The 22,606-nt window shown below is 36.1% G+C and overlaps 1 long non-coding RNA gene across 3 annotated transcripts; it reads right to left on the reverse strand.

Moving 5' to 3' along the window:
- Positions 1–14,485: 14,485 nt before the first annotated feature.
- LOC149707907 (uncharacterized) lies at positions 14,486–15,675 on the reverse strand. 3 transcript variants are annotated; one of them, XR_016380689.1, is made up of 4 exons: positions 15,581–15,675; positions 15,289–15,350; positions 14,715–15,219; positions 14,486–14,546 (listed from the first exon to the last, which is right to left on the reverse strand). It is a non-coding gene; the product is annotated as an uncharacterized LOC149707907 (long non-coding RNA). The 3 variants fall into 3 exon arrangements; XR_016380686.1 differs by having other exon boundaries at positions 14,627–15,219; XR_016380687.1 differs by having other exon boundaries at positions 14,627–15,223.
- Between the last annotated feature and the right edge of the window lie 6,931 nt (positions 15,676–22,606).

Raw genomic sequence — 22,606 nt, forward strand, 5'->3', positions numbered from 1 at the left:
GCCATACAGAACTTGCCTGAGGTGTTACTGAAGTTACTTAAATAAATTTTCGTAATGCATCATGTAAAAAGTGTGCAATTCTGTGTACAGGCATTAGAACAAATATTGTACGCTTCGTATTTTGCAACTTTTCTTTGATTTTTTAATTAATGTTATATTGATTTCTACCCCAGTAGCATTTCAATTTGTAGTCGGCTTCTTGTCGGTACAGGCGGTTGGTTGTCCGAATCGGTTAATTGTCGGTAAACGCGCGCTTTCAAACCACCTTAAGTCGGATACTCGACTCAAAACACGATGTGGAATCCCCAGCAGCAACAATCAGTTGGGCCGACACCAAATCTGATCAATCGGCCCGATATAGTTATCGGACGGTTGGTCAAAAATACTTCATGTTCAATCCATTAAGCAGTCGATAAGCACTCAGATAAGAATCAAGCGGGCTTAAAGTAGACTCAAAACTAACTTGTCTATCGACAGGCGGAATATTGTATTACCGTCACTAAACCGACGCAAAAAATCAAGCAGCCGTCAGAAAAAGAGATGATTGTCACTAAACCGACTAAATATATTTTATGCGTGGTAATTATAGGGCGCGTCACTCCCTTACAAAAATCTTAGAACTCTTTGGAAAATTCCTTGGGAAATTTCTTTAGAAATCCTTAAGGGGTTCTTTGGGAAATTGGGGAATATTGGCCTCTTTTTCTTTGGAAAATGCTTTGGAAATATCTTTGGAATTTCCTTGGGAAATAACTTTGGAATTTCCTTGGGAAATAACTTTGGAATTTCCTTGGGAAATAACTTTGGAATTTCCTTGGGAAATAACTTTGGAATTTCCTTGATAAATAACTTTGGAATTCTCTTGGGAAATAACTTTGGAATTTCCTTGGGAAATAACTTTGGAATTTCCTTGGGAAATAACTTTGGAATTTCCTTGATAAATAACTTTGGAATTCTCTTGGGAAATAGCTTTGGAATTTTCTTGGGAAATAACTTTGGAATGTCCTCTATTTTTTCTGGCGACAGAGAAATCTATATTAATACTTATACATTGAACCTGAAGGAACATTAGTTATATGATAACAAAAGTTATATGGTGGCAATGAGCAAACTTTGTATCTAACGAGAAATGGGCAGCTATAGATTTCGCTTAATATATTCTACAAGTATGGCTTTTTGTTTGTATTGATTATTGTGTTAGACAGCGCCATACAGAACTTGCCTGAGGTGTTACTGAAGTTACTTAAATAAATTTTCGTAATGCATCATGTAAAAAGTGTGCAATTCTGTGTACAGGCATTAGAACAAATATTGTACGCTTCGTATTTTGCAACTTTTCTTTGATTTTTTAATTAATGTTATATTGATTTCTACCCCAGTAGCATTTCAATTTGTAGTCGGCTTCTTGTCGGTACAGGCGGTTGGTTGTCCGAATCGGTTAATTGTCGGTAAACGCGCGCTTTCAAACCACCTTAAGTCGGATACTCGACTCAAAACACGATGTGGAATCCCCAGCAGCAACAATCAGTTGGGCCGACACCAAATCTGATCAATCGGCCCGATATAGTTATCGGACGGTTGGTCAAAAATACTTCATGTTCAATCCATTAAGCAGTCGATAAGCACTCAGATAAGAATCAAGCGGGCTTAAAGTAGACTCAAAACTAACTTGTCTATCGACAGGCGGAATATTGTATTACCGTCACTAAACCGACGCAAAAAATCAAGCAGCCGTCAGAAAAAGAGATGATTGTCACTAAACCGACTAAATATATTTTATGCGTGGTAATTATAGGGCGCGTCACTCCCTTACAAAAATCTTAGAACTCTTTGGAAAATTCCTTGGGAAATTTCTTTAGAAATCCTTAAGGGGTTCTTTGGGAAATTGGGGAATATTGGCCTCTTTTTCTTTGGAAAATGCTTTGGAAATATCTTTGGAATTTCCTTGGGAAATAACTTTGGAATTTCCTTGGGAAATAACTTTGGAATTTCCTTGGGAAATAACTTTGGAATTTCCTTGGGAAATAACTTTGGAATTTCCTTGATAAATAACTTTGGAATTCTCTTGGGAAATAACTTTGGAATTTCCTTGGGAAATAACTTTGGAATTTCCTTGGGAAATAACTTTGGAATTTCCTTGATAAATAACTTTGGAATTCTCTTGGGAAATAGCTTTGGAATTTTCTTGGGAAATAACTTTGGAATGTCCTCTATTTTTTCTGGCGACAGAGAAATCTATATTAATACTTATACATTGAACCTGAAGGAACATTAGTTATATGATAACAAAAGTTATATGGTGGCAATGAGCAAACTTTGTATCTAACGAGAAATGGGCAGCTATAGATTTCGCTTAATATATTCTACAAGTATGGCTTTTTGTTTGTATTGATTATTGTGTTAGACAGCGCCATACAGAACTTGCCTGAGGTGTTACTGAAGTTACTTAGATAAATTTTCGTAATGCATCATGTAAAAAGTGTGCAATTCTGTGTACAGGCATTAGAACAAATATTGTACGCTTCGTATTTTGCAACTTTTCTTTGATTTTTTAATTAATGTTATATTGATTTCTACCCCAGTAGCATTTCAATTTGTAGTCGGCTTCTTGTCGGTGCAGGCGGTTGGTTGTCCGAATCGGTTAATTGTCGGTAAACGCGCGCTTTCAAACCACCTTAAGTCAGATACTCGACTCAAAACACGATGTGGAATCCCCAGCAGCAACAATCAGTTGGGCCGACACCAAATCTGATCAATCGGCCCGATATAGTTATCGGACGGTTGGTCAAAAATACTTCATGTTCAATCTATTAAGCAGTCGATAAGCACTCAGATAAGAATCAAGCGGGCTTAAAGTAGACTCAAAACTAACTTGTCTATCGACAGGCGGAATATTGTATTACCGTCACTAAACCGACGCAAAAAATCAAGCAGCCGTCAGAAAAAGAGATGATTGTCACTAAACCGACTAAATATATTTTATGCGTGGTAATTATAGGGCGCGTCACTCCCTTACAAAAATCTTAGAACTCTTTGGAAAATTCCTTGGGAAATTTCTTTAGAAATCCTTAAGGGGTTCTTTGGGAAATTGGGGAATATTGGCCTCTTTTTCTTTGGAAAATGCTTTGGAAATATCTTTGGAATTTCCTTGGGAAATAACTTTGGAATTTCCTTGGGAAATAACTTTGGAATTTCCTTGATAAATAACTTTGGAATTCTCTTGGGAAATAGCTTTGGAATTTTCTTGGGAAATAACTTTGGAATTTTCTTGGGAAATAACTTTGGAATTTTCTTGGGAAATATCTTTGAAATTTTCTTGGGAAATAACTTTGGAATTTCCTTGATAAATAACTTTGGAATTCTCTTGGGAAATAGCTTTGGAATTTTCTTGGGAAATAACTTTGGAATGTCCTCTATTTTTTCTGGCGACAGAGAAATCTATATTAATACTTATACATTGAACCTGAAGGAACATTAGTTATATGATAACAAAAGTTATATGGTGGCAATGAGCAAACTTTGTATCTAACGAGAAATGGGCAGCTATAGATTTCGCTTAATATATTCTACAAGTATGGCTTTTTGTTTGTATTGATTATTGTGTTAGACAGCGCCATACAGAACTTGCCTGAGGTGTTACTGAAGTTACTTAAATAAATTTTCGTAATGCATCATGTAAAAAGTGTGCAATTCTGTGTACAGGCATTAGAACAAATATTGTACGCTTCGTATTTTGCAACTTTTCTTTGATTTTTTAATTAATGTTATATTGATTTCTACCCCAGTAGCATTTCAATTTGTAGTCGGCTTCTTGTCGGTACAGGCGGTTGGTTGTCCGAATCGGTTAATTGTCGGTAAACGCGCGCTTTCAAACCACCTTAAGTCGGATACTCGACTCAAAACACGATGTGGAATCCCCAGCAGCAACAATCAGTTGGGCCGACACCAAATCTGATCAATCGGCCCGATATAGTTATCGGACGGTTGGTCAAAAATACTTCATGTTCAATCCATTAAGCAGTCGATAAGCACTCAGATAAGAATCAAGCGGGCTTAAAGTAGACTCAAAACTAACTTGTCTATCGACAGGCGGAATATTGTATTACCGTCACTAAACCGACGCAAAAAATCAAGCAGCCGTCAGAAAAAGAGATGATTGTCACTAAACCGACTAAATATATTTTATGCGTGGTAATTATAGGGCGCGTCACTCCCTTACAAAAATCTTAGAACTCTTTGGAAAATTCCTTGGGAAATTTCTTTAGAAATCCTTAAGGGGTTCTTTGGGAAATTGGGGAATATTGGCCTCTTTTTCTTTGGAAAATGCTTTGGAAATATCTTTGGAATTTCCTTGGGAAATAACTTTGGAATTTCCTTGGGAAATAACTTTGGAATTTCCTTGGGAAATAACTTTGGAATTTCCTTGGGAAATAACTTTGGAATTTCCTTGGGAAATAACTTTGGAATTTCCTTGATAAATAACTTTGGAATTCTCTTGGGAAATAACTTTGGAATTTCCTTGGGAAATAACTTTGGAATTTCCTTGGGAAATAACTTTGGAATTTCCTTGATAAATAACTTTGGAATTCTCTTGGGAAATAGCTTTGGAATTTTCTTGGGAAATAACTTTGGAATGTCCTCTATTTTTTCTGGCGACAGAGAAATCTATATTAATACTTATACATTGAACCTGAAGGAACATTAGTTATATGATAACAAAAGTTATATGGTGGCAATGAGCAAACTTTGTATCTAACGAGAAATGGGCAGCTATAGATTTCGCTTAATATATTCTACAAGTATGGCTTTTTGTTTGTATTGATTATTGTGTTAGACAGCGCCATACAGAACTTGCCTGAGGTGTTACTGAAGTTACTTAAATAAATTTTCGTAATGCATCATGTAAAAAGTGTGCAATTCTGTGTACAGGCATTAGAACAAATATTGTACGCTTCGTATTTTGCAACTTTTCTTTGATTTTTTAATTAATGTTATATTGATTTCTACCCCAGTAGCATTTCAATTTGTAGTCGGCTTCTTGTCGGTACAGGCGGTTGGTTGTCCGAATCGGTTAATTGTCGGTAAACGCGCGCTTTCAAACCACCTTAAGTCGGATACTCGACTCAAAACACGATGTGGAATCCCCAGCAGCAACAATCAGTTGGGCCGACACCAAATCTGATCAATCGGCCCGATATAGTTATCGGACGGTTGGTCAAAAATACTTCATGTTCAATCCATTAAGCAGTCGATAAGCACTCAGATAAGAATCAAGCGGGCTTAAAGTAGACTCAAAACTAACTTGTCTATCGACAGGCGGAATATTGTATTACCGTCACTAAACCGACGCAAAAAATCAAGCAGCCGTCAGAAAAAGAGATGATTGTCACTAAACCGACTAAATATATTTTATGCGTGGTAATTATAGGGCGCGTCACTCCCTTACAAAAATCTTAGAACTCTTTGGAAAATTCCTTGGGAAATTTCTTTAGAAATCCTTAAGGGGTTCTTTGGGAAATTGGGGAATATTGGCCTCTTTTTCTTTGGAAAATGCTTTGGAAATATCTTTGGAATTTCCTTGGGAAATAACTTTGGAATTTCCTTGGGAAATAACTTTGGAATTTCCTTGGGAAATAACTTTGGAATTTCCTTGGGAAATAACTTTGGAATTTCCTTGATAAATAACTTTGGAATTCTCTTGGGAAATAACTTTGGAATTTCCTTGGGAAATAACTTTGGAATTTCCTTGGGAAATAACTTTGGAATTTCCTTGATAAATAACTTTGGAATTCTCTTGGGAAATAGCTTTGGAATTTTCTTGGGAAATAACTTTGGAATGTCCTCTATTTTTTCTGGCGACAGAGAAATCTATATTAATACTTATACATTGAACCTGAAGGAACATTAGTTATATGATAACAAAAGTTATATGGTGGCAATGAGCAAACTTTGTATCTAACGAGAAATGGGCAGCTATAGATTTCGCTTAATATATTCTACAAGTATGGCTTTTTGTTTGTATTGATTATTGTGTTAGACAGCGCCATACAGAACTTGCCTGAGGTGTTACTGAAGTTACTTAGATAAATTTTCGTAATGCATCATGTAAAAAGTGTGCAATTCTGTGTACAGGCATTAGAACAAATATTGTACGCTTCGTATTTTGCAACTTTTCTTTGATTTTTTAATTAATGTTATATTGATTTCTACCCCAGTAGCATTTCAATTTGTAGTCGGCTTCTTGTCGGTGCAGGCGGTTGGTTGTCCGAATCGGTTAATTGTCGGTAAACGCGCGCTTTCAAACCACCTTAAGTCAGATACTCGACTCAAAACACGATGTGGAATCCCCAGCAGCAACAATCAGTTGGGCCGACACCAAATCTGATCAATCGGCCCGATATAGTTATCGGACGGTTGGTCAAAAATACTTCATGTTCAATCTATTAAGCAGTCGATAAGCACTCAGATAAGAATCAAGCGGGCTTAAAGTAGACTCAAAACTAACTTGTCTATCGACAGGCGGAATATTGTATTACCGTCACTAAACCGACGCAAAAAATCAAGCAGCCGTCAGAAAAAGAGATGATTGTCACTAAACCGACTAAATATATTTTATGCGTGGTAATTATAGGGCGCGTCACTCCCTTACAAAAATCTTAGAACTCTTTGGAAAATTCCTTGGGAAATTTCTTTAGAAATCCTTAAGGGGTTCTTTGGGAAATTGGGGAATATTGGCCTCTTTTTCTTTGGAAAATGCTTTGGAAATATCTTTGGAATTTCCTTGGGAAATAACTTTGGAATTTCCTTGGGAAATAACTTTGGAATTTCCTTGATAAATAACTTTGGAATTCTCTTGGGAAATAGCTTTGGAATTTTCTTGGGAAATAACTTTGGAATTTTCTTGGGAAATAACTTTGGAATTTTCTTGGGAAATATCTTTGAAATTTTCTTGGGAAATAACTTTGGAATTTCCTTGATAAATAACTTTGGAATTCTCTTGGGAAATAGCTTTGGAATTTTCTTGGGAAATAACTTTGGAATGTCCTCTATTTTTTCTGGCGACAGAGAAATCTATATTAATACTTATACATTGAACCTGAAGGAACATTAGTTATATGATAACAAAAGTTATATGGTGGCAATGAGCAAACTTTGTATCTAACGAGAAATGGGCAGCTATAGATTTCGCTTAATATATTCTACAAGTATGGCTTTTTGTTTGTATTGATTATTGTGTTAGACAGCGCCATACAGAACTTGCCTGAGGTGTTACTGAAGTTACTTAGATAAATTTTCGTAATGCATCATGTAAAAAGTGTGCAATTCTGTGTACAGGCATTAGAACAAATATTGTACGCTTCGTATTTTGCAACTTTTCTTTGATTTTTTAATTAATGTTATATTGATTTCTACCCCAGTAGCATTTCAATTTGTAGTCGGCTTCTTGTCGGTGCAGGCGGTTGGTTGTCCGAATCGGTTAATTGTCGGTAAACGCGCGCTTTCAAACCACCTTAAGTCAGATACTCGACTCAAAACACGATGTGGAATCCCCAGCAGCAACAATCAGTTGGGCCGACACCAAATCTGATCAATCGGCCCGATATAGTTATCGGACGGTTGGTCAAAAATACTTCATGTTCAATCTATTAAGCAGTCGATAAGCACTCAGATAAGAATCAAGCGGGCTTAAAGTAGACTCAAAACTAACTTGTCTATCGACAGGCGGAATATTGTATTACCGTCACTAAACCGACGCAAAAAATCAAGCAGCCGTCAGAAAAAGAGATGATTGTCACTAAACCGACTAAATATATTTTATGCGTGGTAATTATAGGGCGCGTCACTCCCTTACAAAAATCTTAGAACTCTTTGGAAAATTCCTTGGGAAATTTCTTTAGAAATCCTTAAGGGGTTCTTTGGGAAATTGGGGAATATTGGCCTCTTTTTCTTTGGAAAATGCTTTGGAAATATCTTTGGAATTTCCTTGGGAAATAACTTTGGAATTTCCTTGGGAAATAACTTTGGAATTTCCTTGATAAATAACTTTGGAATTCTCTTGGGAAATAGCTTTGGAATTTTCTTGGGAAATAACTTTGGAATTTTCTTGGGAAATAACTTTGGAATTTTCTTGGGAAATATCTTTGAAATTTTCTTGGGAAATATCTTTGAAATTTTCTCGGGAAATATCTTTGGAATTCTCTCGGGAATAACCTTGGAATTTTCTCGGGAATAACCTTGGAATTTTCTCGGGAATAACCTTGGAATTTTCTTTGGAAATATAGGGAAAATTATGGGGTAAATTAATTTAGCCCTCTAGAAACGAGGATATCCCAATGCAGTGAGTGCAGTTCTCATATGCTGGACAACACCAAGGTTCTTAAACTCGCATCCGCTTATATGGGACAACACCCGTTATTGCGCGGGCAATTCTCGCATGCAGTGCGATACTGCTTATAAAGTCGGACATTTAATCGACTTAAAAACATCCAAAACGGGGGTATTAAGTGGGTTTATGGAGGCTTCAATGGCCAAGCAGTAGATACAGATGTTGTTGTTAAGTTTAATAATGTATTTTCAATGCTTTTTGAGTACCAGAAACGCGTTAAACCTAATTTTATCTACAATAATTTTTAGAAAAGTATTTATTTTGGACTCTTAATTACGCTCGAAATAAAGATAAAACATGTCACAAAAGAATTAATTTTAGGTTAATTTTACTTTTCAAAAGCGAAAGCTTTGATTGCCAGCTTATACTCCCTGTAAATCTAACCATCACGATTTTTGTTACGCGTATTTTACTTTTAATTTAATTTATCCTTTGCATAAACATCTCACGGATTATTACAGGCAAAAAAAAAAAAAATAGGTAAATATGATTAGAGCTCGGCATTTTCGATGAATTATCCACTTTATTTTATCTTTATCCATACCCGAAAATTATCCACAGAACTTACATGTTAAATCGTATTATAATCCACAAATTTGTTTATAAATAATCGGTTATCCACCAATTTGTGGATAATTGATCGGAAATGCCGAGCTCTAAATATGATAAACCATTTCAGCACTTGCTGCGCCTTAGCTACGGGACTAACCTTCGTGAAACGTTTCTATGCAGGAAAACTTTAGCTAAACAATTTTTGTAAAAATAATTTGAGATAATTATATGTAAAGCATAATTGCAAATATATCTCGCCCTTTGAAATTCATCTCTAGAATTCTTAACGAATTTCATTGGAAAATAAGTCCCAGACCTTTGGAAATTTATCTCCAGATTTCCTTAAGAATTTCGTTGGAACATATTCCATAGACGTTCTTCGGAAATCTATCTCAATAATTCCTATCGAATTTCCTTGGGAAATTAACCCTAGACTTTCTTTGAAAATTGATCTCAAGAATTCCTGATGAATTTCGTTGGCAAATATTCCGTAGATGTTCTTTGGAAATTTATCTCAAGAATTCCTAAAGAGTTTCTTTGGAAAATAAACCTTATACATTCTTTGGAAATTTTTCTCAAGAATTACTAAAGAGTTTCTTTGGAAAATAAACCTTATGCATTCTTTGGAAATTTCCCTGTAGTATTCCTGAAGTCTCTTTGGAAAATATTCGTTAAACCTTCTTTGGCAATTAATCTCTAGAATTCCTAAAGAGTTTCTTTGGAAAATAAACCTTATACATTCTTTGGAAATTTATCTCTAGAATTCCTAAAGAATTTCTTTGGAAAATAATCTCAAGACATTTTTTGGACATTTGTCTCAAGACTTCTTTAGGAAATTCCAAAGAAAGTCTTTGGGAATTTTTCCTTTAGAAAATGATCCCAAGGGCTCCATAGGGTTCCAAAGAATGGCGTTTGGAATTCTTAAGAGCATTTTTGTAAGGGGCTACACCGACTTAAAACCTTTTCGATGTAAAATAGGGGTAGACAACCCTCTGTATTGGGACATACTAGGAGTTTTTTACACTGCCTTCTCTGTGCATCCTCATGATTCAAAAGGGCTACAGCTCCGGCGCCTAAAAGTGATACGGAAGGCAAAATTTTAGCGCCTTGTCTTTCCCTCTTAGTTATATAGAAAGTGTCTATTACTCTTTCTCTATTAAATTTGAGACGAAAAACAAGATTATATTAAGTTAATATTATCATAAGAAAATATTATAGGGAGCTATATATTATTTTCTTATGATATTATGCATTTTCCTTGTTAATTATTCACATCACAGTGCGTTACATCGTCTTAAAGAAAAACAATTGAACAATTTTGAGACACTTCTCTAAAATTCAGGTTTGAAGTGCAGCATGTGCCACTTGTTTCGCCTTACAGAAATCGGTAGTATAAATGGGTTTCAAAGCAAAGCTTAGAGTATGAACAACTAGAGCTCGGCATTTTCCGATCAATTATCCACAGATTGGTGGATAACCGATTATTTATAAACAAATTTGATTTGTGGATTATAATACTATTTAACATGTAAGTTCTGTGGATAATTTTCGGGTATGGATAAAGATAAAATAAAGTGGATAATTGATCGAAAATGCCGAGCTCTATGAACAACGCTGTTTCGTGTAGCTTTGGAGCAAAACCGCCATATCACTCTGAAGCTTATATACAATCTTATAGCTAGTTCAATTCAGTTCAGTTCTTTTTAATACTAACACATCAACTGGTCTTTAACAAGTTTGAAAGCCATTTTATTATTCGTCGGAATACTATTTATGAGCGGGCCAAATTCAACACACGCTTTCAAAAAGGAGGGCGAGGCCGCGGAGGAGTTCATCACATCAGTGTACGCCATGGCAGAACATTGCAACTACGGCGCTCTTAAGGATGAATTAATTCGTGATCGTATAGTGGCGGGCATTTCTAACAAAGCCCTGTCGGAGAGGTTACAAGATGACGAACATCTATCGTGGGATCAAGCTATCCAGAGAGTTCGGAGCGCAGAAGACAGACGACGGGAACAGCTGGAGTTGACCAACTGAGAAGTCGCGACCGCCGAACATTTGCACCACACATCCAACGATCACGTTTCAAGAATACGTCCCAAGTCAAGAAATCAAACAGGGGGTTTTCATATAACCGAGCATCAAGTTGCCATCGTTGTGGAGATGAGGACAACCATCCAAGAGACAAATGCCCTGCCAGAAGTGCCAAATGTTATACATGCAACGACATCGGCCATTATTCAAAGGTATGCCGTCGAGGGTCGCAAATTCATGAGGTAGAGGCCGATTCTTTCTATGTGGGATCCATCACGGCAAAGAAGGCAAACAGTAACAAGGACCACAAGCTGGATCAGGAAGTTGCTCTCAGGAATTATACTCTTATGGAAGAAATTGACCTTTTGCCAGTGTCAAGCAAACGTAAGATAAAATGGATGGTCCCAATAGAAATCAACGGGAGGTTAATTGAATTCAAAGTCGACACCGGTGCTGAGGTTAGCACCATTCCCATGGAGCTGTACGAGTCCACGCTGAAGAACCACCAATTGCTCACGTCGGACAAGTTGTTATATGGTCTAGGAAAAATTCGATTAAACACAAAGGGGAGAATCAAGGCCAAGCTTCGATACAAGGACGTCATGACAGACTTCTATCTTTATGTCATTCAGAACCTTCAAATACCGCTATGGGCCTAGCCGACAGTGAAGACTTATCATTAGTGAAAATGCTTGAAGAAATTGCACCGGGAACGTCAATAAATCCACGTGAAGAGTTTCCAGATCTGTTCGGGCGCCTGGGCAAGATGAAAACACCCTATACAATTCGATTGGATCCTAATGCCAAGCCTTTTGCGTTATCCACACAATTAGACAGGATGGTCGCACGTGGCGTCATATCATTAATCGAAGAGCCCACTGATTGGTGTGCCCCCATGGTTATTGTGCTGAAGAGCAAACCAAAAGGGTTCCGGAAAGATACAGAGACGAGTCCTAACGAAACATCTATGCACGTGGAAGCAAACACACCAAGTTTACGTATCTGCGTCAAGTTCACTCATTTGAACAAATATATCCGTCGGGAACGTTATCAAATGCCAGCAGTGGATCACGTCTCGGGTCAGTTGGCGGGAGCCAAGATTTTTTCGAAGTTGGACGCAAATAGCGGGTATTGGCCAATCCCATTGGATAAGAAATCTACACCGCTCACCACTTTTATCACAACATTGGGACGTTTTTATTTCAATCGACTACCATTTGGCCTTAGTTCAGCGTCAGAGCACTTCCAGCGTCAAATCAGCCATGCACTCGAAGGAGTTTCTGGAAATGTGAACCTCCAAGATGACATATTAGTATATGGAACGGATCAAGATGACCATGACGCTCGCCTGAGACATACGTTACGTAATCTGGAAAAGGCGGGTGTGACACTCAACCTCGAGAAATGTGAGTTTTCTGTCACAAGAGTCAAGTTTCTGGGTCACACGATTGATGATGAGGGCATTAAGCCGGATGACGACAAAATAAAAGCCATCACACGAATGAAGCCACCGGAAGACGCAACGCAACTAAGAAGATTTCTTGGTATGGCTAATTACCTAGGAAAATTTATTCCAAACATGGCTAAACTCTTTGCTGAGCAGTAAAAATCAGTGGCAGTGGTCTGACGTTCAGCAAGACGCTTTCACCAAACTTCAACGAATCCTCTCATCGATGCCGGTATTGGCCCCATTTGATCCTAAGAACAGATCCGTTCTTTCTGCTGATTCATCATCGTTCGGCATTGGAGCCGTATTACGTCAACAACAGCCCGACGGCTCTCTCAGGGTAGTTGCGTATGGATCAAAGACATTAGGTCAGGCGGAGCAAAGATACGCACAAATTGAGAAGGAAGCGCTAGCCATGGTTTGGGCTTGTGAGAGATTCAAGGACTACATTGTCGGGGTAAAAGTTGACATAGAGACCGATCATAAACCTTTGGTTGCCATTATGCAAACAAAGCCACTTGATGACTTATCCCCTCGCTTGTAACGCCTAAGAATGCGTCTGATGCGATATGATTATGAAGTCAGCTACATTTCCGGCAAACAGCTAATAATCGCCGACACCCTATCTCGACGTCCGTTACCAGATGTGGGAGCCACCGAGCTTGAAGACGAGGTCATAGCTCATGTGCAACTAGTCAAGTCAAGCATACCAGTATCAGACGTCCGCTTATCAGAGATATGGATTGCGCAACAGGAAGATGAGACCTGCAAGAAACTTCGACAATATACTCAAGTTGGTTGGCCGATGCCAAAGGATGTCCATCAAACTCTCCGAAAATATCTTCCGTTCCGCGACGAGATAACAATTCAACAAGGTTTACTCATGAAAGGCCCAAGGATTCTGATACCCGATACCTTTCGAAGGGATATTCTCGAGAAAATACACGAACGTCATCAGGGCATTACTAAATGCCGAGCACTAGCGAAGTCCGCTGTTTGGTGGCCTGGGATCTCTAAGGATATTGAGGACAAAGTCAAGAGTTGTATAACATGTATCAAAGAATCTAGCAACCCTCACGAACCGCTGCGTCCCAGTGCATTTCCAGATCGTCCATGGAAGATACTCGCGATGCACTGAGAAAAATATGTTCAGTGAAAAAAACAGAAAACTTCTGGCAGCACGTGATGCCAGAAAATATCAGTAAAAATAACAGCAACTACGGTTTTCTCGATTTTCAGAACGGTTCTGTAAAAATTATAGGTTATTTGTTTTTCTCCAAAACAGAAGTTTTTATGTCAATTTTACAAGTTAAAACTGTAACCATATTCTGTAGTTTTTACAGAAATAACTCTGAATGCAACAGTTTTGATCTGTATTGAAAATCTGTAATTCTTACAGAAAAACTGTTTTGATCTGAAATAATGGTCTGTGGTTTTTACAGAAATAACTGTGTAGATCGGTTTTGAAAATCTGCATTATTTACAGATATAACTGTTTTTATGTGGAATTAAGTACTGTGGTTTTTACAGAAATAACTGTATAGATCTGCTTTCAAAATCTGTAAAATTCTCAGAAATAACTGTTCTGATCTAAAACTAATGTCTGTGGTTTTTTCAGAAATAACAGTATATGTCAGCTTTTAAAATGTGTAATAATTACAGAAACCCGTGTAAAGTCCATCGTTTTATTGGTGTTAAAAATCTGATGATTTTACAGAAACATTTGTATATTACTTTTTTGGGGTGCGTTCAATATCAGTACTTTAAACAGATGATATGATATATTTAACAGAATTATTCAGTGTTGAACCTGTAAATTTCACAGAAATGTCAGATCAAAATCACTGTTTTGCACGTTAACTCAATTAGCATCATTCAATGCAAGATTAATGTCTCCAATATTTGCAGAAACATTGTTTTTATTACTTGTAGGGCTATAAAATTCAAAAATTTGGTAGGGCTATAAAATTCAAAAATTTTATCTAAGAACATTACACCCAAAGAATTAAAGACATACCGATTGTAGCCTGATTATATCCTGTGATGTGGGAACTTATTCATTGATTGTGGGAACTTATTCATTGATTCCGTGAATTTCGGTAAAAGTCATTTTTGAAAACGAGTTCCCTTTGATAACGATTCATTATTTTATAAATTAAATTTTTTTTTTAATATATGCAAAATTTTAATAAAAGTAAAGGCCAAACCTTTAAAAATTACAATGACTTTAAAATCCTTCAAAGCCAGCCAAACTCGAAAATATTTTTTAATCAAAAACATAATTTTTGGACTTACACCCTTTGCGATTTTCTGGGTTAATCTTCGCGGTGCATCTAAAGGAAAAATAATTAAATGATTAATATTAAATTAACAACAGCTTTTAACTACAAACTCTGAGTGCCAAAAAAGAGAAATCTTGCAGAAAAACAGGTTTTCAATGTGAGATTTTTGGTTTTCTACCTTTTTAAAAACTATATTAACATGGATTTCAATACACAATAAGGGGAAAATATGAGAAAGACGATTTTATACCTTTGGATTAATTCCTTATCTGTGCTCGCTTTTTCTGGATACTCGATATTTAAAACGAAATACAATCCAAAGAACGGTAAAATTCTCGTTGTTAGGTGTAATCATTCACGACATTTTGAAGACGGACAAAAAATTTTGGTTTCAGCTTCCTAGACTTTCACTTGACCTGTTCTGACTATTTCATTCTCCCTTTAAGGGCCAATGTAAGGCAATAATGGCTGATATTTTTTAAGCGGCATTTGAATTTCCGTAAAAAGTAAAGAAAAACCTATCTGGCCAAGTGGTTGCAATATTAGGGTCTATTTTAATATAAACAATGCAAATATGTATAACTTACTTGTTTAGTTGGCACTCGTTATGACGCAATAATCAAGGTGGTATTTCTATATTAATCATAGTCTGTAAACAAACATAAACATAAATTTGCGTTTTGGTTCTATAATAAATTCAATATATAAATGATCTAGGCTTTATCTCCTTATTTTTAAAGAAAAACTGTTTAATTAACTCCAAAGATAAGTAACCGATTTATGGATTTTCAATTGTCTTCTATTAAAAATAAGCAGCAAAATTCACCTTTTATAACTAGATCATTTATCATACAGAATGCTGAAATGTATTTAACTTACTTGTTCAAATTGTGGAATCTCACTTAATGGGCGCTGGTAAACGAGGTAATATAATACTCAGTGACAGTAAGTCGCGTTTCATTTCTGGCTCTAAGAACCACACCTGCATTACCCGCGTGGAGACCGTAGATACCGAACCTGTCCAAAAAAACCCGAACTCGACCGCGCACAATGGAAACTTTCTAGCCCAGAGGGAAGTGACAAAAAAGGGTTAAAGTCTCTCTCTTGACCCAGCGGAGCCTCCTAGTTTTTTCCAAAGAATTTCCCCCTCCTGGGGTTGCGGTTATTTTCCATTCTAAAGGTGGGGGCCGGTGAACTCTCTCTCGAATCCACGTGCACTCGTTTTTTAGCATTATTAAGTTCTTACACTTTATCTCTCGGGACCAAATTGCTAATATAAAAATTTACTAATTTGTAGAATATTTACTAAATCTTAAAGAAAATGCACTCTAAATATAAACATCTCATGAACCAAAAATGTATAGTCTAGTCCCCTACACGATGAGTTAAAAAATTAAATTGACTAAAAAATGATGCATTTTTCACCTGTTACTTCAATTATATGCATTGATTTGCATCTCGTCGAAACTTTGGGTTTAGACTATATATTTAAAAGCTATACCCGTTCACAAAGCTATATTTATTACACATAAACCGACAAGGTGGAATTTGAAGATTTGCAACTCGAAAATTATATATTAGTTAAACCATAAATGATAGGAGCTATTTTAAAATTAGGTCTAGTATTTTTACTGTCAAACAGAGGTCGATTATTTTTGAGTTCACCATTGGTTAAAGAAGTGGGAGCAATTAAAAATTACAGAAAATAGTCTGTCAAAATTAATGTAGAAATTATATGGGTTTACCTGTAATTTTCCCAAAATAGATACCGTAAAATTTGGGGGAAAAAGTGAATGAAACATTAAAGAATCAAATCTTTTAGTTTTTGCAGTTTTGAACATTATTGAAGGTTTCCGGTAACACACGTATCTGAAAATTATACATAGAACATACTTTGCTTGTTTAATCGCCAATAAACTGTAGTTTTCACAGTTTGCTAGTAACGTTAACAAAGTAATGGTAGCACAATATCTGTAAAATTTACAAACGGCATCTGTTTTACCAATCAAATACGCAAATCTGTCATATTCACAATTTCGGACTAAAACTAACAGATAATACCATGAAGGTACAGAAAATATCTGCAATATCTACAAAACAGTCATTCTGTGTAATTTTTTTGCAAAATTTACAGAATGCATCTGTTTTACCAATCAAATAAGTAAAGCTGTATTTTTCACAGATACTTCTATAAAATATTTTTTGTAAAATATACAGTAAATGCCTGCAATGCCTATCGAGCAGTCACCCTGTAAAACATTTCTGTGGAATTCACCGATCAAAACTGAGGATCCAAAATTACAGAAACGAATGTGTAATTTTTACAGTTAGAATTAGAAATACCAGTTCAATCAGTGAAATATACAGATGTTTTCCGTAAAATAGTAGAAACGATTTTACTGTGTTTCTATTTCTGCAGAAAAACTCCGTTAATATTTTTTACATTTCAATATTGTAAAATACTTCTGTTCAAACTACAGAAATTTCTCTCAGTGTGGACCTATTCTATTTGCAAGGAAAATGGTATTTACTTGTAACCGACTTTTACTCCAGATATCTTGAGATAAAGCAATTGAGCGACATGAGCACCAAAACGGTAATCAACGCCATCAAGAAAATCTTTGCGACACACGGTATTCCGGAAGTAGTGAAAAGTGACAATGGACCGCAATTTCAGAAGACCATTACTCCAGAATTCCGTGAGTTCGCCAAAACTTACGGTATCACACACGTAACCTCAAGTCCAAGATTTCCACAAAGCAACGGTTTTGTCGAAGCGGCCGTTAAAGTCGTCAAGCAAACACTCAAGAAAGGCGACGATCCTTGTCGCGCCATTTTGTCTTATAGATCAACGCCTTTGGCTAACGGCTATACTCCTGCGGAGCTCTTGATGGGACGCAAACTTCGCTCCACCTTGCCACTTCTAAGGATCTGTTTCCTTGTATTCCGCCGTACGACGTAGTCCGACAAAGGAAGGAAAACCGCCAGAGGAAATTGAAGGACAATTATGATAACCGTCATAGAGCCAAAGAATTATCCGTACTCTCAAGGGGAGAAAGTGTGTGGATAACTGATCTCAAGACTCAAGGAACGGTCAAGTGTCACGCAGAAGAACCAAGATCATATATCTTGGATACCCCTCAGGGCGTAATCCGAAGAAATAGGTATCACTTGATAGCAATGCCGTCAAAGTCCATATAGTCCAATAGCTACGAGCCACAACTATCAACGTCAAGGCGCTTCAGTATTCATGCACCTGAGCCATCACAACCATCAATGCCAATCGACTCTGATACTCCTGAGCCACAACAGTCAGACTACGCATCGCAACCGTCAATGCCAATCAACACTAATACTCCTGAGCCACAACTGTCGACAGCAGCAACCAATCAGAATCATCACCCCCAATCGCAATCATTGACAGCCCACCAGCAGTAAGAACAAAGAGTGGCCGAGTGGTGAAAAAGATCCTCAAGCTTAATTTATGAAATAGATAAAATCCTAACGATATGTAAATTAACTTAAAATCCTAACGATATATAAATTAACTTAAAATCCTAACGATATGTAAATTAACTTAAAATCCTAACGATATGTAAATTAACTTAAAATCCTAACGATATGTAAATTAACTTAAAATCCTAACGATATGTAAATTAACTTAAAATCCTAACGATATGTAAATTAACTTAAAATCCTAACGATATGTAAATTAACTTAAAATCCTAACGATATGTAAATTAACTTAAAATCCTAACGATATGTAAATTAACTTAAAATCCTAACGATATGTAAATTAACTAAAAATCCTAACGATATGTAAATTAACTTAAAATCCTAACGATATGTAAATTAACTTAAAATCCTAACGATATGTAAATTAACTTAAAATCCTAACGATATGCAAATTAACTTAAGAGAAAGGATGTTGTATAATGTAGATACTGAACTGAACTGAATTGTCTTAGATGATTGAACTGGACCTTGTACCTAGTGTAGGCCTATATAAGAGTACGAGCTAACGAGGGGCTAGTTAGTTGTCGCCCGAGCGGTAAATATGTTACGACGAACACTTAATAAAGTTGATCTTATTACGTTTTAATCAGTCGTGTTATTAATGAGCAGATAACACAACAAATATAGGTTTGCTTTTCTGTGTTTCAGATTTTTTGATAGTAATCTTTCAGCGTTCATTTCTAAAGATGGGGTCGATAACTTAGATTTGGAAATAGTTATTTTTACGGTGTTTAGTAAGTTCATGAAAATCATCTACTCTATAAAGAAATATCGAAAAAATTTATATATCGGTAATATATTTGGCATTTCCCGCAGTCATTTTCCTAGATGGCGCCCAAACTATCAGCAGCACGTCTTTTATATTCATGATTGATGTTAAGACGGTCTTCAACAATATATTTACCAATTTTCATAATGTTTGAATAATAAACTGTATATAAATGACAATCCCGACAGACATTTTCCAACATGACGGCCAAACTATTTCATGAATTGCTTTAATATTTTAATGAGGTTCACACAGCAGTGATTAAAATATCAGTAAATTTTCCAAAAACATGGTGAAATATAGTGCACCCAGCATTTACGGCAGCCATTTTCCAATATGGCGACCAAACTATCAAGCACAGACCTGTAAAATTTTACTATGATGTTCAGGTGGTTACAATAACAATATGGACCATTTTCATAACTTTAGAAGAAGAACGTGGAATACATTGAAGCTTGCATTCCCGCGGCCATTTTCCAAGATGGCGGCGAAAGCTCGCGCTTTACAGCAGGGGACTTTAAGTATATTTTTTCTTGGGTCAAAACAACACATGTACCAATTTTCAACTTTCCGTTCAATTTTTCTAGGTCAAGCCCATTTTTAGCCTATCTGTCCTGGCCTATTTGTTGTTTCCTCTCGGTCAATTGAATTTTAACGCTGTAGAAACTTACCACAAATACATTTAGTAGTTATTTAGTTTCCCACAAATACATTTAGTAATTATTTATTTTCCCACAAATACATTTAGTAATTATTTATTTTCCCACAAATACATTTAGTAATTATTATTTTTTTTTTCACAAACACATATTTCCCACAAATACATTTAGTTATTATTTTTTTTCACAAACACATATTTCCCACAAATACATTTAGTTATTATTTATTATCCAATGAGTACATTTAGTTATTATTTATTATCCAATGAGTACATTTAGTTATTATTTATTATCCAATGAGTACATTTAGTTATTATTTATTATCCAATGAGTACAATTAGTAATTATTTATTTTCCCGCAAATATATTTTGTAAATATTTATTTTCCCACAAATACATTTAGTTATTACTTATTTTTTCCCAAATACAATTAGTAAGTATTTATCTTCCATTTACTTCTTAGAATACATCAATCAACATCGATGTAGTAATTTAAATATCTCGTAAACAAATTCTTATGCGCATATTCGTTTTGAGAGTCATCGCGAGTCTACTAAAATATTAGTAATTCCAATATTCTAAGTAATTATAGTAGTATATACTTTTAACTTTGGATTCCCTAAATGAAACGCACTATAACTAGATATTGCTTATTTTTAAAAATGACTGGTTTCATTCGGTGAAAGAAGAATTTGTTTATGGTCAGGCCTTCAATTGTGTAAAACCATCTCTTTGGTTTCACTTAGTACTTTGGTTAGTTGAGTCTTTGTCCAGGATCGCGTTATAACACGAAGTTATAGTTACTTTAGCTTATGGCGATTCCCAAGTGTCAACAATTTCAATAAACTCGGTTTCATCCGCGAACGACAATAAGAAATATAGTAGCTTAGTTATAAATATTAAAATTCCGTTCCATGGTAAAACTTTATAAGAGTTGATTTTGAAATAAGTGCAGCTACTTCATGGAAAATAGTTTATTAAAAACTAAAAATTAAAAATTATTTTCGGGAGCTTTCGATCCGTGGTTCTTCCTCAGCCGTACAAACTTAATAGTAGCTTAGTATCAACAAAAGTGGACGAGGGGACAGTGTGAAAATGGCCAAGTCGCGACACATCAGATTTTCGCCGTAGTTGGCCGTTGAATCGGCGTAGCAATATTAGGTTTATTTACTACCTAAAAGTAGGTCTTGTGCTAGTTCGCGGTTTCCGTCGTCTGCTAAGTTGTATGCTAGGACAACGCCTACGTTATTAATATAAAGCCTATGCAGCGGGCTAATTGGGGATTTTTTCCGGACCTTATACTTCGCGCGCTTCTATCGCTAGAGGCGCTTTACTGTTAAGGTTGGTGACGTATTTTACGTCAGAGCTTTTTTGAATCTGGGATTCCCGCTCGAATTTTTCCTCCCGCCTGCTCCCGCACAGCAGTTTGGGCGCCGCAACGGGGAGAGACGGAGTGGAAGAAGTGTTGTTTACCGTTAAGATAATATAGTTATTCTATTAATTAAATATTACCAATAAAGTGTTCTTGAGTAGTTTCATGAAATCTAAATTAATCTTAATGTGTTTTTCAAGTATTCTTTTGTATGATGAAACTTTCTAGGATTAATCCATTTTAATGTTATAGATAAAAAGGAAAAAATGTACGTTTTAAGATAATGTGATATATTTCCTTGTGATACAGTAGCAATAGTCCTTTGTAATGTGATAATTTGGAAAAATAAACATTTCCATCCAATTTTTTAATTAAAAACTGCTTATTATTAGAAACGTCTTGGTATAAATAACTTTCATATAAAAACCCAGTTTCCCGGCTTTTTTTAAATTGTGGGCGCTAAATGAAAAGCGCCATCTATGATAATTGATGCGTAAAAACAAGCGGCTCAAGACAGATCTTTGTCCCCGAGCTTAAGGCGCCGTGCATAGGCTTTATATTAATAACGTAGGCGTTGGCTAGGACTGTGTTCAGTAACGCTCAACGGAGGCTCCGTTGAATGCGCATTCGCCACTGAACGGTTTTCGGATTTTCCGGTTTGACGTCATGATTGTAGGCGGAGAAGCATCGAAGTCATAGGCTGTAAGAGCCGATTACTTCGTTGAGTAACGCAATTTATGACGTAGTGGCAATGGCGGAAACTTATCTTCCTGTACGATTTCGAGATGTTAATTTGATGGATAATTTCGGAAATATTTATAAAATCAGTGTAGCAGCGACTGAATGCGAGATAATAATGTCTGGTAGGTATTTTATGAAATTTTTTCGATTATATCTATGAAGCTTGAAAAGTTCTTGGGTTTTAAAGCCTAAGCCTTGTCTAAGTTACTGGTGAGAGTTTTCTCTTATTTCGTTTAGCAGGCCCAGCCCTCGCATATCCATTTCCATGAACAGTAAGCAGACGACACAACGCTAAGTTCGCGAAAAACCGTTCAGGAATCAGTAGCCTAATACGTCACAAAACGTCACGTTGATCAACGGAGCTCAACGCGTTTCGTATCCGTTGAGCGTTACTGAACGCACCCTAGAACTTCCTCGAATGTGTTTGTAGTCTGAAGTTCAGGACAGTGTTGGTAACTTGTAAGGTTCTAAATTGTTTTATTATGGGTTTAAGTAAGGTTAATTGTAGAAGATCGGTTACCCCTGATTTCCAAGGATTAAGAGAGAATTGTTTTTATCCCTCATTATTAAAGTCTCGTTTAGTTTATTTTGGCAAAGGCTTAACGTTTTATGATAATTATCTTAAATTTTTCTCTTTTTAACTTTATAATTTCCTCGGAAAATTCATAAATGCCCTCGATTCAGCAATACGTTGTACTTCACAATTGTTATCACTAATTTGTTTCTGACGTTTCTGAAGCGTATTGTAATGAGAAATCAACCGAAGTTACTATCGCCTCCATTTTCGTTAGTAATCGTGTCGACCCTGAATGTTAACCAAGGAGTATAAATGTCTGATCAAATTTCGG

Source organism: Phalangium opilio, unplaced genomic scaffold (assembly GCF_054372755.1).
Source record: "Phalangium opilio isolate 3A_F unplaced genomic scaffold, DU_Popi_V2 ptg000013l_1, whole genome shotgun sequence".
NCBI classification, from domain to species: domain Eukaryota; kingdom Metazoa; phylum Arthropoda; class Arachnida; order Opiliones; family Phalangiidae; genus Phalangium; species Phalangium opilio.